The sequence below is a fragment of the Nicotiana tabacum genome, chromosome 1, assembly GCF_000715075.1.
Source record: "Nicotiana tabacum cultivar K326 chromosome 1, ASM71507v2, whole genome shotgun sequence".
In the NCBI taxonomy this organism is placed as follows: domain Eukaryota; kingdom Viridiplantae; phylum Streptophyta; class Magnoliopsida; order Solanales; family Solanaceae; genus Nicotiana; species Nicotiana tabacum.
This window is the reverse complement of record NC_134080.1, coordinates 138,248,155-138,260,711: the sequence shown is the minus strand read 5'-3', so window position 1 is coordinate 138,260,711 and position 12,557 is coordinate 138,248,155.

Sequence of the window (12,557 nt, the reverse complement as noted above, 5' to 3'; positions counted from 1 at the left end):
TATAAAAAGACTGCTGAAATTTTCTTGGCAGCTTTTGCATTTTTCGCACGTGTGAACAGTGACCGCACTTGCGTGCACAGTAGCCGTATACAATAGCATGTACAATATCCATGAACAGAAACCATGCACAGTATCCGTGAAAAGTAGCGTGTACATTATTCGTAAACAGTCCCCGTGAACAGTAAAAGCGTGAATAGTAACCACGAAAATTCTGGACAAAATGTTATCTTCACAAAATGGGACTTCGTCGCATTTTTCACTTTTATCAAATTGGAGCTCGGGGAGAGGCGATTTTCGTGAGATTTTCAGAATAAACAACGGGGTAAGTGTTCTTAACTTAATTTTGGTTAGATTACCCAAATCTATTACTAGTTTTGGCATTAAATCTATGAATTTAGTTGGAAGAGTTTGAAGACCCTCTCGGATAGATTTGAGGATTTGAGGGCCGAAATATTATCGAAATTTAGTAATTTTGGTATGGTTAGACTCGTGGTTGGATGAGGGTTCATATTCCTTAATTTTTGCCGGGTTCCGAGAAGTGGGCCCCACAGGTGAATTTTTAGTGCAATTTCGGATCTTTAGTGGAAAATGTAGAATTTCCTATGGAATTAATTCCTATAATATTTATTGATTGAATCGAATTATTCTGGCTAGATTCGAGGTGTTCGGAGGTCGATTTGAGAGGAAAAGGCATTGCGGAGTAGGATTTTGCTCGAATTGAGGTAAGTAACGGTTATAAATCTGGTCCTGAGGGTTTGAAACCCCGGATATTGTGTCGGATGACTATTTTGGAGGTGACACACATGCTAGGTGACGGGCGTGTGGGCGTTCACCGTAGGGATTGTGACTTGGTTCATCCCGCGAGACTGTGGAATTAATTGGCCTACTGTTTAATACATGTTCCCTCTGTTTTCATATAAATTTGGGAGTTAAAAAAATTTGGGATATTGAGATGTGCAAAGAAAGAGATGAGTTAAAATATGTGTTTAAGGACATGCTCTACTTCTCATTTGAGGACGAATGACCCTAAGTGGGGGAGAATATAATACCCCGTATTTGATGGGTGCGTAGGCACGAGTTGCTACAGCCAGTCGAGACTCATATCGTGTGTTGACGTGAAAATTGGACCTTTCTGCAAATGATTGGAGTGTAAGAAATTTGGTCTTCAAGTTTACAAATATATTCAAAGGAAATAATCTCAATTGAAATGGTGTTGCCGGACTTATGTCGAATGCGGTAATGTGGGATCAATCACGAATATTTGTGTAGAAGTAAAATCATCAATTTGGTAACCTGAGAATAATTCTTAGCGTGTACAGTGTCTGTGAACAGTATAGCCGTGTACAGTACCCATGAACAGTACCGTGAACAATCATCGTGAATAGTAAACGCGTGAACAGTAACCACGGAAATTCTGGACAGAATGTTAAGTTCTGAAAATGGGACTTAGTCCCATTTTTCATTTTTATCTAATTGGAGCTCGGGGAGAGGCGATTTTCGGGAGATTTTCAGAGAAAACAATGGGGTAAGTGTTCTTAACTTAATTTTCATTAGATTACCCGAATCTATTACTAGTTTTGGCATTAAATCGGTGAATTTAGTTGGAAGAGTTTGAAGACTCTCTAGGATAGATTTGAGGATTTGAGAGCCGAAATATTATCGAAATTTTGTAATTTTGGTATGATTAGACTCGTGGTTGGATGGGGGTTCATATTCCGTAATTTTTGCCTGATTTCGAGACATGGGCCCCACGGGCAAAATTTTAGTGCAATTTCGGATTTTTAGTGGAAAAGGTAGAATTTCCTATGGAATTAATTCCTATAATTTTTATTGATTGACTCGAATTACTGTGGCTAGATTCGAGACATTCAGAGGTCGATTTGAGAGGAAAAGGCAATGCAGAGTAGGATTTTGCTCGAATTGAGGTAAGTAACAGTTATAAATCTGGTCCTGAGGGTATGAAACCCCGAACATTGTGTCGGATGACTATTTTGGAGGTGACACACATGCTATGTGATGGGAGTGTGGGCGTGCGCCGTAGGGATTGTGACTTGGTCCGGCCCGATAGACTGTGAAATTAATTGGCCTACTGTTTAATACATGTTCCCTCTGTTTACATAGAAATTTGGGAGTTAGAAAAATTTGGGATATTGAGAGGTGCAAAGAAAGAGATAAGTTACATTATTTGTTTAAGGACATGCTCTACTTCTCATTTGAGGACGAATGACTCTAAGTGGGGGAGAATGTAATACCCTTATTTGATGGGTGCGTAGGCACGAGTTGCTATAGTCAGTCGAGACTAATATCGTGTGTTGACGTAAAAATCGGACCTTTCTGGAAATGATTGGAGTGTAAGAAATTTGATCATCAAGTTTACAAATATATTCAAAAGAAATAATCTCAATTGAAATGGTGTTGTCGGACTTATGTCTAATGCGGTAATGTGGGATCAATCGCGAATATATATGTAGAAGTAAAATCATCAATTTGGTAACCTGAGAATAATTCTTAGTACGTTCGAGGACGAACGTTTGTTTTAGAGGTGGAGAATGCGATGACCCAAAATGTCATCTTTAAATTAAATAATCATCTCGGTATTTTAAGACCATGTAAAGTGCTATCAATAATTTTTCGACTTGCATGTGCAGTTCGTATAATTTTCCAGAAAGTTTTTATATGAAAAATGGATTAAATTGTGAACTAGAGCTTTAAAACTCAACTGAGTTGACTTCGGTCAACATTTTGAGCAAACAAATCCGGATAAAAGTTTTAACCATTCCGGTAGTTCCGTATCGTGATTTGGGACTTAGTCATATGCCTGAAATCAAATTTGGAGGTCCCTAGATAAAATTATCGCCATTTAACAGAATTTAGAAATCTATGGGTAAAGATTTCTTAAGTTCGACCGGAGATTTGACTTTTTGATATCGGGGTCGAAATCCAGTTCCGAAAATTTTCATAGCTTCGTTATGTCATTTATGACTTGTGTGCAAAATTTAAAGTTAATCGGATTTGATTTGATAGGTTTTTGCATCGAATATAGAAGTTGGACGTCCCTAGTTTCATTAGGCTTGAATTGGAGTGTGATTCGCGGTTTTAGCGTTATTTGATGTGATTTGAGGTTTCGACTAAGTTCGTATGATATTTTAGGACTGGTTGATGCATTTTGTCAAGGTTCCGGGGGGCCTCGAGTGGATTTCGGAAGGTTAACAGATATAAAAAGGCTGCTGAAATTTTCTGGGCAGTTTCTGCATTTTTTCGCACGTGTGAACAGTGACCGCACCTGCGTGAATAGTAGCCGTGTATAGTATCCATGAACAGTAACCATGTACAGTATTTGTGAACAGTAACGTGTACAGTATCCGTGAACAATCCTCGTAAACAGTAAACGCGTGAACAGTAACCACGGAAATTCTGGATAGAATGTTAAGTACTGAAATCCCATTTTTCATTTTTACCAAATTGGAGCTCGGGGAGAGGCGGATTTCGGGAGATTTTCAGAGAAAACAACGGGGTAAGTGTTCTTAACTTAATTTTTGTTAGATTACCCGAATCTATTACTAGTTTTGGCATTAAATCTGTGAATTTAGTTGGAAGAGTTTGAAGACCTCTCGGATAGATTTAGGGATTTGAGGGCCGAAATATTATCGAAATATAGTAATTTTGGTATGGTTAGACTCATGGTTGGATGGGGGTTTTCCGTAATTTTTGCCGGGTTCCGAGACGTGGGCCCCACGGGCGAATTTTTAGTGTAATTTCGGATTTTTAGTGGAAAATGTTGAATTTCCTATGGAATTAATTTCTATCATTTTTATTGATTGAATCGAATTATTGTGGCTAAATTCGAGGTATTCGGAGGTCGATTTGAGAGGAAAAGACATTGCAGAGTAGGATTTTGCTCGAATTAAGGTAAGTAACGGTTATAAATCTGGTCCTGAGGGTATGAAACCCTGGACATTGTGTCGGATGTCTATTTTGGAGGTGACGCACATGCTAGGTGACGGGCGTGTGGGCGTGCACCGTAGTGATTGTGACTTGGTCTGTCCTGTGACTATGGAATTAATTGGCCTACTGGTTAATACATGTTCCCTCTGATTTTATAAAAATTTGGGAGTTAGAAAAATTTGGGATATTGAGATGTGCAAAGAAAGAGATAAGTTACATTATGTGTTTAAGGACATGCTCTACTTCTCATTTGAGGACGAATGGCCCTATGTGGGGGAGAATGTAATACCCCGTATTTGATGGGTGCATAGGCACGAGTTGCTATAGCCAGTCGAGACTAATATCGTGGGTTGACGTAAAAATCGGACCTTTCTGAAAATGATTGGAGTGTAAGAAATTTGGTCTTCAATTTTACAAATATATTCAAAGGAAATAATCTCAATTGAAATGGTGTTGTCGGACTTATGTCGAATGTGGTAATGTGGGATCAATCGTGAATACTTGTGTAGAAGTAAAATCATCAATTTGGTAACCTGAGCATAATTCTTAGTACGTTCGAGGACGAACGTTTGTTTTAGAGGTGGAGAATATGATGACCCAAAATGTCATCTTTAAATTAAATAATCATCTCGGTGTTTTAAGACCATGAAAAGCGCTATCAATAGATTTTCGACTTGCGTGCGCAATCCGTATAATTTTCCGGAAGGTTTTTATATGAAAAATGGATTAAATTGTGAACTAGAGCTTTAAAACTCAACTGAGTTGACTTCGGTCAATATTTTGAGCATACTAACCCGGATAAAAGTTTTGACCATTCTGGTAGTTCCGTATCGTGATTTGGGACTTGGTAATATGCCCGAAATCAAATTCGGAGGTCCCTATATCAAATTATCGCCATTTAACGAAATCTAGAAATCTAAGGCTAAAGATTTCTTAAGTTTGACCGGAGATTTTGACTTTTTGATATCGGGGTCAAAATCCAAATCTGAAAATTTTCATAGCTTCGTTATGTCATTTATGACTTGTGTGCAAAATTTGAAGTCAATCAGATTTGATAGGTTTTTGCATCGAATATAGAAGTTGGACGTTCATAGTTTCATTAGGCTTGAATTGGGGTGTGATCCGCGGTTTTAGCGTTATTTGATATGATTTGACGTTTCAACTAAGTTCGTATGATGTTTTAGGACTGGTTGATGCATTTTGTCGAGGTTCCGAGGGTCTCGGGTGGATTTTTGAAGGTTAACGGATATAAAAAGGCTGCTGAAATTTTTTAGGCAGTTTCTGCATTTTTCGCACGTGTGAACAGTGACCGCACCTGCGTGAACAGTAACCGTGTACAGTATCATGTACAATATCCATGAATAGTAACGATGTACAGTAGCTGTGAACAGTAGCCGTAGACAGTAGCGCGTACAATATCCGTGAACATTCCCCGTGAACAGTAACCACAGAAATTCTGGACAGAATGTTAGGTTCTAAAAATGGGACTTCGTCCCATTTTTTATTTTTATCAAATTGGAGCTCAGGGAAAGGCGATTTTCGGGATATTTTTAGAGAAAAGAACGGGGTAAGTCTTTTTAACTTAATTTTGGTTAGATTACCCGAATCTATTACTAGTTTTGGCATTAAATCTGTGAATTTAGTTGGAAGAGTTTGAAGACCCTCTCGGATAGATTTGAGGATTTGAGGGCCGAAATATTGTCGAAATTTAGTAATTTTGGTATGGTTAGACTCGTGGTTGGATGAGTGTTCATATTCCGTAATTTTTGCTGGGTTCCGAGACGTGGGCCCCACGGGCAAATTTTTAGTGCAATTTATGATTTTTAGTGGAAAATGTAGAATTTCCTATGGAATTAATTCGTATAATTTTTATTGATCGAATCGAAATATTATGGCTAGATTCAAGGCATTCGGAGGTCGATTTGAGAGGATAAAGCATTGCGGAATAGGATTTTGCTCGAATTGAGGTAAGTAACGATTATAAATCTTGTCCTGAGGGTATGAAACCCCGGACATTGTGCCGGATGACAATTTTGGCGGTGACGCACATGCTAGATGAAGGGCGTGTGGGCGTGCACCATAGGGATTGTGACTTGGTCTGTCCCGCGAGACTGTGGAATTAATTGGCCTACTGTTTAATACATGTTCCCTCTGTTTTCATATAAATTTGGGAGTTACAAAAAATTGGGATATTGAGTTGTGCAAAGAAAGAGATAAGTTACAATATGTGTTTAAGGACATGCTCTACTTCTCATTTGAGGACGAATGACCCTAAGTGGGGGAGAATGTAATACCCCGTATTTGATGGGTGCATAGGCACGAGTTGCTATAGCCAGCCGAGTCTAATATCGTGTGTTGACGTAAAAATCGGACCTTTCTACAAATGATTGGAGTGTAAGAAATTTGGTCTTCAAGTTTACAAATATATTCAAAGGAAATAATCTCAATTTAAATGGCGTTGTTGGACTTATGTCGAATGCGGTAATGTGGGATCAATCGCGAATATTTGTGTAGAAGTAAAATCATCAATTTGGTAACCTGAGAATAATTCTTAGTACTTTCGAGGATGAACATTTGTTTTAGAGGTGGAGAATGTGATGACCCAAAATATCATCTTTAAATTAAATAATCATATCGGTGTTTTAAGACCATGAAAAGCGCTATCAATAATTTTTCGACTTGCGTGCGCAGTCCGTATAATTTTCCGGAAGGTTTTATATGAAAAATGGATTAAATTGTGAACTAGAGATTTAAAACTCAATTGAGTTGACTTCGGACAACATTTTGACCAAACAAACCCGGATAAAAGTTTTGACCATTCCGGTAGTTCCGTTTCGTGATTTGGGACTTGGTCATATGCCCGAAATCAAATTCGGAGGTCCCTAGATAAAATTATCGCCATTTAAAGGATTATAGAAATCTAAGGCTAAAGATTTCTTAAGTTTGACCGAAGATTTAACTTTTTGATATCGGGGTCGAAATCCAGTTTTGAAAATTTTCATACCTTCGTTATGTCATTTATGACTTGTGTGGAAAATTTGAAGTCAATCGAATTTGATTTGATAGGTTTTTGCATCGAATATAGAAGTTGGACATCCCTAATTTTATTAGGCTTGAATTGGGGTGTGATTCGCGATTTTAGCGTTATTTGATGTGATTTGAGGTTTCGACTGAGTTCGTATGATGTTTTAGGACTGGTTGATGCATTTTGTCGAAGTTCCGAAGTCCTCGGGTGGATTTCAGAAGGTTAACGGATATAAAAAGGCTACTGAAATTTTCTGGGCAGTTTCTGCATTTTTTGCATTTGTGAACAGTGACCGCACCTGCGTGAATAGTAGTTGTATACAGTAGCGTGTACAGTATCTGTAAACAGTAACCATGTACAGTATCCGTGATCAGTTGCCGTGAACAGTAGCATGTACAGTCCCCGTGAACAGTCCCTGTGAACAATAAACACAGAAATTCTGGACAGAATTAAGCTCGGGGAGAGGCGATTTTCGGAAAATACAACGGGGTAAGTGTTCTTAACTTAATTTTGGTTAGATTACCCGAATCTATTACTAGTTTTGGCATTAAATCTGTGAATTTAGTTGGAAGAGTTTGAAGACCCTCTCGGATAGATTTGAGGATTTGATGGCTGAAATATTATCGAAATTTAGTAATTTTGGTATGGTTAGATTCGTGGTTGGATGGGGTTCATATTCCTTTATTTTTGCCGGGTTCCGAGACGTGGGCCCCACGGGCGAATTTTTAGTGCAATTTCGGATTTTTAGTGGAAAATGTAGAATTTCCTATGGAATTAATTCCTATTATTTTTATTGATTGAATCGAATTATTATAGCTAGATTCGAGGCATTCAGAGGTCGATTTGAGAGGAAAAGGCATTGCAGAGTAGGATTTTGCTCGAATTGAGGTAAGTAACGGTTATAAATCTGGTCCTGAGGGTATGAAACCCCGGACATTGTGTAAGATGACTATTTTGGAGGCGACGCACGTGCTAGGTGACGGGCGTGTGGGCGTGCACCGTAGGGATTGTGACTTGGTCCGTCCCGCGAGACTATCGAATTAATTGGCCTATTGTTTAATACATGTTCCCTTTGTTTTCATAGAAATTGACTGTATTTCATGTTAGAAATCATGTTTAGGCCTTATGTGATCATTGTTGAGACCTGTGAGGTCGTGTACTTGTTGAATTAGCTGCTAAATGCTATTTGCACTCAGTCATAACTTTTCTTGCTTATTATGCCTCCGTCTATTACTGTTCATTATTGATATATGATATTACTTATGTTTGGACCGTTTAAATGATTTCTAAGAGCCCGCAACACGTGAGTTGTCCGTGTGGATCTAGATATTATACTATAGCACGCGAGTTGTCCATGTAGCACGTGAGTTGTATGTGCGGATCCAGATATTATATTATAGCACGTGAGTTGTCCGTGCAGCACGTGAGTTATCCGTGCGGATCCAGATATTATACTATAGCACGTGAGTTGTCCGTGCAGTTTATAGCGCTTGGGATGTAAGGAGCCCCTCCGGAGTCTGCACACCTCCAGTTAGCGCAATTGACTATATATATATGGATTGGGCTGCACGCCGCAACGGTTATTATGAGGTACCTGCTGAGTGTGAGTGCTGATTGATGAGAGTTGAGTCATGAGGGACTGAGAGGCTCGCCCAAGGGGCTATATATAAATACATACGAGTGATGCTTTGCCCGAGGGGCTTATTTTGTGAAATTTCTGTCTTCACTCATCTTTATAACGAGCTTCTATTAAAAATGTTAAACAAATGTTTTGAACAACTTTCATTGGAACTGGAGTTTTTTTTACGAGATGTTTGGAATTAAATTACTGATTTGGTTTTGTTATTTCCATTGAGATTTTTAAGTTATGAGATGAGCTGAGTAACTGTTGCCTTGAGAGGCTATATTTATTTTCAGTTAATTGCTGCACTTAGTTGCTATTTATCCTTGTAGTACATATTTATGAAATATTTGATACCTGGGTTATTTGAGTACGCACTGATAAGACTTAAACTGTTAAATTGAAATTTATTGAGATAACTGTATTTGCATAGCTCGTCACTACTTCTCAGCCCTTTATTTATTTCTGTTACTTATTGAGTTGGTGTACTCACGTTACCCCCTGTACCTCGTGTACAGATCCAGACACTTCCGGTCACGATGATTGCTGATTGAGGAGTCAGACTCAGGAGACTATTGAGGTAGCTGCATGGCATTCGCTGACCTTGACTCTCCTTTCCTTTCATATTCTACTATTCTATATTTTTAGACAGTGTTTTATCAGTCAGATGTTGTTATCATTTAGATGCTCATGCACTCAGTGACACTAGGTTTTGGGGATGGATTGTATAGTAATTTTGGAGTTATATTCTTTTTAAAAAAAAAAGGATTTCTGTAATATTAACTGCTTCCGACTTTATTTAAAAGTTCTACTATGTTGAGATGTCGAGTTGAGGCTTGCCTAATTTCACGATAGGCGCCATCACGACAGGTGAGATTTTGGATCGTGATAGTGCGACTTTTTAATTTTTGTGGGAATTGCACAATTTGCCAAGGCGAATCCGTAATGAGGGGCTGGGTAGATTTGCTTGATGAACCGGTAGTGTTAGAAGTGGATGGACATGTTGATGATTTTGAGTATTACTAGAAACATGTAGGGACACACTCTGGTATTGTCGCTAAAATGATCACAGCGAATACAAAGAATGTTTAATCCCTCATAGAGTATTGTTTGCTTATGGTTGTCAATGTAGATATGAGTTTTTAAAGTTTTTCTAGTGGAACTTTGATACAAATGTTTGCATATATTTCTCCTGCAGTGGAGGAAGTGCATGTGTTTATCTTCAATAGTTTTTCCAATTTGTTTCCAACTTTATGTAGTATTGTTAGATCATAATATTCAGTTAGAAATTAGTAAGTTGAGCAGTTGATGCGACAAATTTAGACTCTCATCTACGCACTAATAAAAAGTGGCCCGGTATATACCATGGTCCGTCATGAAAGGTATAAAGCATATTATTTTCCTGGGTGAATTTAATAAGAAAAAAGGCAGAACCATGATCGATGAGATGGAGAGGTTCAATTGGTTGCCAAAGGGATTGGAGTTTAGTTTTTATAAGTTGATGTACAATGGGCTCACCGAATAATTTGGTTATAATGGAACACTTTCAAGGGGAGTAAAGTCTGGCTTTCTCATTTGCAGAGAGTGGGATAAAGTCATTTGTGTCATTGAGATTGTCAGATTCACTGTCCAAATCAGTATCAAGCGGAGTAGGTTGAGTGTGGGGTGATAGTAAGTCAGTTGGTGAAGTGGTGAGAAGCATTTGGAGGAAGGAGGTTTTTTGTGGAAAGGGAGGTGGAAAATAGTTGCATGGCCAAAGGCTCAGTCAGGTGGGTCTGAGGAATGTATTGAATCCGGGGAAGAAGAAGATTGATTCATGGTGTAGAGGTGATCAATGAAGAAAAGGGATCAGGAAAGGAAAGATTTGGGATGTAGGAGGAGTTAGGGTAGAGAGCATATTGAGAACTGGGTTCTTGGGAAAAAATTGTCATAATTATTAGCCTCCTACTCAACACGACTAATGGTGGATCTTCTTTGGTCTGATTGTCATAATTATTAGCCTCCTACTCAACATAGAGTGATGGGATTTGATAATATCATTATCTTAGGGGATATCCATTGTTCTAATATCTCTTTAATTTTTTTTGTATTGTAGAGATAAAACCAAATTAAGAGAGAAACAAAATTGTTTTCCTTTACTGTATGTTTATTTCCAAGTGATTAAACTTTTAAACGTGATTTTCTTCATTACAGTACAATGCTCTCAACTTCCCATGTGCGAAAATACCCTTCTTACAACTTTTGTAGCAAACAATATGTTTAGAACATTTGCTTTTGCTTTACTTTCCGGTATCAAGGAGAGCCAGGTTATTATTTTATCCGCCTAAAATAATTAAGTCTGATACATTGACTGTGTACAGGTTCTTTACACCATCAATTTATTTAATTTGTGAAAAAAGGTTAACGACTACTAATTATTACTAGTGTATAAGGTTAAAATTGGGCCCACACAATTTTACTAATTTATCGAGACCAGTGTGAAGGATCGAAGATTGATCCCATAATAGATCGGACCGAGGCACGAGGGAAAGGTGCCGAGTTTGAGATTCGAGGTACCTATCAAGATCGAGGCCGGTAGTGAGTGAGACCAAATAAGATAGACATCGAGTAAGATCGAAGGTAGCATAATGACAGAAAGACGAGATATTCGTGACTGGTTGGAGATCATGGCGGAAATCGCATAACGGATCAAATCAAGGGCGGTTAAATAACTAATCATGGGATTTTCTTATGTAATTAGAGTTATACCATAATTTGGATTCCTCTACTATATAAAGAGGAGTCCCAATAATTTGTAGGGCACTTACATTCTGAGATCAAAGCAATATAACACTTTCTCTTTAATTTATACTCTTGTTCATCAGCTTGCTTATATTTTTAATTGTTCTTATACCAATCAGCTTGAGAGTATCCTAACTCGGGGTCTGAATTCCATTCAAGCACGGTTTGCTTGATCTTATCATTAATTTCTATCACTAATTTTTACATTTATCAATTGGTATTAGGTGAAGTCATGTGTCCTTAAAACAACATTATAAGTTTAATTGTTATCCAATTTTAAGGGTAAACAGTTTGGTGCCCACCGTGGGGCTAAGGATAATAGTGATTGCCCGGTATTAATTATCATAACACACGCTGCTTTACACTTGTTCTCATAAGTGTCTTTGATTTCGAGAATCAATATGTCAATAACTCAAGTAGCATCCACTCACACAGACAATGGCCTTGGTCTTCATGGCGAGAATGAAAACATAGTCGCCCCGGGAAACGAGTACCTCTAGTCAACCTCGACGAACCGCTGGCCGTAGACCCGGTCGATGTCAGCTCCCATATTGCCATTAATGGGAATTTGGGCGTCGACCCTAAAAATAGAATCCGTAGAGATGCTTAAGCAGCCGATCAAAACACACAGAACAGTGAAGAAGGTGGAATTAGCCTTCGAATGATATTCGAGATGTTGCAGACTTAACAAGCTACGATAGCACAACTCCAAAATTAGAATCGAGCACCAAGCAGAATTGAGCTCGAAACATCACAAGAAGTTGTTCATAGAGCTAAACATGTACCTATACAGTAGAAGTGAACGTCAATGAATCGGGGACTGACCCCACGATTATGAAAATGCTTGAGGAATGCATTAAACAGATTGAATCAGGTAAGAAGAAAATCGATGCTAATGACAAAAAGGCAGAAACGTACAACTCTCGGGTTGACCAAATACCGAGGGAACCACCGATTATAAAGGGTTTGGATTCGAAGAAGTTCGTGCAAAAGCCTTTCCCTCCAAGTGCGGCTCCAAAGCCCATCCCGAATAAATTCCACATGCTAGAAATTCCCAAATACAATGGAGCCACCGACCCCAATGAGCATGTCATTTCTTATACATGCGCAAGAAAGGGGAACGACTTAGAAGATGATGAGATTGAATCCGTTCTATTGAAACAGTTTGGATAAAATTTATCGAAA